At 42.4% G+C, this 3845-nt stretch overlaps 1 long non-coding RNA gene across 2 annotated transcripts; it reads right to left on the bottom strand.

The window, feature by feature from the left end:
• LOC126539931 (uncharacterized) lies at positions 1-3303 on the bottom strand. Of its 2 annotated transcripts, XR_011892935.1 has the most exons (4): positions 2901-3298; positions 1710-1744; positions 828-902; positions 1-759 (listed from the first exon to the last, which is right to left on the bottom strand). It is a non-coding gene; the product is annotated as an uncharacterized lncRNA (long non-coding RNA). The 2 variants fall into 2 exon arrangements; XR_011892934.1 differs by having other exon boundaries at positions 828-1744; positions 2901-3303.
• Positions 3304-3845: the final 542 nt, after the last annotated feature.

Raw genomic sequence — 3845 nt, 5'->3', positions numbered from 1 at the left:
AATAGAGGAGGCTATGGACGGATTGACTAGTTCAAGTTGTCAACGTGTCAGTAACTGTCATAGGAATCACTGTAATAAACACAATTCCACGATCGGATTGTTTACTTTCATTTTTTGTTGTAACACTGAGGACTACATAGAACTTTATTTTGTATATGTGAGAGAAGTATGTGGATATCACGAGCTTAAGCCAATGTGCGATACACAGACAAAGCAGCTGCTACAACATGAACTGCATTGAGGGCCACACAAAACATACGTAATTAAAGGTGCAAAATATAGGGGGAAGCTTCAAAATACGCTCTGTAGCACTGCAAACTATAACATATATTGTATGTGTGCAATAAATGTTCAAAAAAACAATGCATCAATGTCCCATTTGCCTTCAAGTTTTTTACCAAGTTCAAGTTTACTGAAGTTTATTATGAGCATATGTACAACAGGAATCTACTGACACACCCGCAGTGAAGGTGGCTGTTCGAGGTGTGCTGGCTGCCTCAGTGTAAGAAAAAGAAAGAAATTGGGTGAATGTCGACATCAGTGCTACTGCTTCTTGCCTCTGACCTGCATGTGCCTCGGCGGCATCTTTGTGCACAAGTGAGCTGGCGTGGTGAGGCGTAGGAGTCATCGGAGAGAAAGAGTATCGTTTACATGGTGAAGTGGCTGTTCACATTGCCTGTCACTTTCCCTCAAATGTTCCCTTGGCGACTAGGGTGACACACCCGCAGTCAAGATGGCTGTTCGAGGTGTGCTGGCTGCCTAAACGAAAGAAAAAGAAAGAAATTAGATGAATGTCGATACCAGTGCTATTGCTTCTTGCCTCTTACCTGCATTTGCCTCCACGGCCTCTTGGCTTGCGGAGTCTGTATGAGGGAGCTGCTGTGGCTAGGCGTAGGCATTGTCTAAGCAAAAAGAAAAGGCCATTCAAATGAGGAATTATGGAAGTAAATGCAGTTGTTATGTCTGCTTCTTGCACTCTTCTTGCCTAAAAGTTTTCAAACATAGTGTCCAGTACACATCAGCACTTTGACTGCTTCTGCTTTTTACCAGCAGGTGTTGCTGCGAGATCCTTAGTATGGCTGCGTGCAGCATTGTAACACTTGGTGGAGGCATCTGAAGTGTTAGCCAAAAATATAAAGAATCATCCTTGTCTGCATGAATGCTTTCAATTTCTAAATGCACTGGTAACTATCACTATTAGTGCAAGGCCCCCCACATCTATGTGGCAAGTGCCACAGCTCAAAACTGAATTTTTCCTTTAGTGCTTCACAAGGCGTCTGATATGTCCACATTAGATGTGATGTGTTTGTTTTTATTTATCCCAGTGTGGAGAGAGAGCATCATTAAATTGTTTCTTTATTTCTGCGTGTCTTGTTTTTTGGTTTATTTCTGAATTTATCAAGCAGCAGTCTCATGATGCTAAAGTGACTTATGTAATGACAATCAGCTTTTGTTTTGCAGAAAAACAACGCATTTCCTGACCCATTGTTTGACATCCCCTCACTCGCATAATTTTGCAGAGTATTCTACCTATATTGACTTGCTTGACCTCCACTAAAGAGTCTTGCGTTTTCTAATACGACTCTTTCCTTAATATTATTCGACACTTCTCATAATTTATGTACCTTGGGCTTCTGATACTCTGCATTCACCATTTTTGCTTGTTTCTGTCTAGAAATGTCTTCTTTAATTTAGAGCTTAAATTTTACCTTTGGAACACACGGAAGGGCTTGCCATTGCATATCTTCATAAAAGGGAAACATGTTTCATTAAACATTTGCAAAATCCAATTGAAGATTGATGAATGCAGCTTGCAGTGTGATATGACTGAATGAGCCATAAAAGTAACTCATCTCACTTGGTAAATTAAAGCACATATTAGTGTGATGTACAAGATATGTTCACTAACGTGGTGGGTTCTCTTGCTTATACAGCAAAATAATCGATGCGCGAGAAAAAAATTATTTTTACATACCCCTAGCTTGTACACACTGATTTAAGGAAAATGAGTTGGAGCTGTCCACATTATCTACTTATTTTACCTGCGAGTATGGTCAACAAAAATGTGGGCCAGCTGCTTAGTGGTATTTCAGATTATGTCAGTATCGCATATGTGCCTGTTGTCTAAAATAATTGAATTTTGAAAATGCTCGGAGGGATCTGATGTGCATATCTGCAGTTTATGGATACATATAAAAGACTCGGCATCAAGTGCAAGTGAACGGTCCCACAGGCCCGGAGTCGATCATGCAAATAGATTCGCTGCACAAATTTGTGACCAAGAAAGATATTCCACATGAGATGGCATGCAAGGAAGCGTTGAAAATATTGCACAGTTAATAAAACGCCTACGCTATTAATATGTGGGTTGATGCACTCGTTATGCAAAACGGAGGTGAGGCGTGCAGACAGGACACAAGAGTAGAGTATTTACAAGCAAACAACACGAGCGCCGCCCACTTCTCTACTCTTGTGTCCTGTCTGCACGCCTCACCTCTGTTTTGCATAATGAATCCTTACCAACTAGCTCAGCTTTCTGTCGTTCTAAGTCTCGATGCACTCGATGTCGTCCGCATAAGGCATTCGCCTCTTGATTACTTCGTGGCACAAGAATACTCGGCATCAGGCTGTTTTTCTGCTGTGGCCTTTGTAGAAGCATGATTGTTCAAAGTGCAACAATTAAACAGATTCTTTGAGTTGCTTGTGGCTTCGCCAGTACAATTCCGGTGCGCTGGTCCGCCTGTCCAGCAATTTCCTACTGAATGGAAACCAGTAAATAAAAACACCGCTCCGCATGTAGAAAAATGCTCTACTGTGACGCTTCTCAAACGATTGTGATGCACCACAAGAGCTGCCTACTCGCGTGATGTTTTTAACAATAGATACATTCGTTTACTTACATTTGAAGGTATATGCCAGAGCACTTCGGGGCTTCGGTGGCACATAAGGCACGAGTGTGCCATAGCGTCCGATGTCGACGCGCGATCGCATGTCAAACCAACGCCTCAAACCTAAACTGTACGAAACTACTACGCATCCAAAAAACAGATTCGAAACCGAAATTCGCGTCATCCTTTATTGCATGAATGCGTACATCGTGATTTACATAAGTCACTGATTTAGCGATCGATTTCTGTAAACTTAATATTAACGCACCACCTTCATAAAGCCATCAGGTATGCGTTTTTAGATGACAAAGCATAGGGTGACCTGTACTTGTTTTCAGCTCTTTCATTAGTAATTGCGCTGGCCACATTGACCAGTAGCAACAGGGCGGCGCCCTAGAGGTTCCCACTTTTCTGGCCCAGCTTTTCCTCTAGAGTTGTTCTACTAACTCTATGAGTAAGAGGCGATTGGAGGGTTTGTGGACGAGAAGTAGGGAAACGACCAAAAACGGAGACGTTAGCACAGTTAGCAATAGGGGATGAGAAAATTTGGGTGTGGGAGTTCATAGTGTTTACTTTTTTATTTTTTATTGTTTAACTTAGGTAGGACACTAGCCAGTATATGAGCAAGAGTTTGGTGGCGCAACCCACGCCCCGTTGCAAAGGGGACGCTCATAACATCCATTCATTTCTTTCATTAGGCTTCGACCATAATGGCTTCGACTCGTTGGAAATGAGAAGCGATCTCGAAACCCGACGAGGTTATCCATAATACTCCGTCGTCGAAGTGGCCTGAGAGTAAGCGAAAGGCGTTTACACAATTATTTGCTACGAACGAAGTGCATTTTACAATAGCAACGCCAAATTCAATTCGAAGCGGGCAGCCGGGACTGCCGTCATGTTTCGCGCAAACTCCGCAAACTACGTAAGAACGCTAACGCTAACTCGTTACCCGCTATA

Source organism: Dermacentor andersoni, chromosome 2 (assembly GCF_023375885.2).
Source record: "Dermacentor andersoni chromosome 2, qqDerAnde1_hic_scaffold, whole genome shotgun sequence".
Taxonomy (NCBI): domain Eukaryota; kingdom Metazoa; phylum Arthropoda; class Arachnida; order Ixodida; family Ixodidae; genus Dermacentor; species Dermacentor andersoni.
The sequence above is the reverse complement of the archived record's forward strand: the minus strand, read 5'-3'. Positions and strand labels throughout refer to the sequence as shown.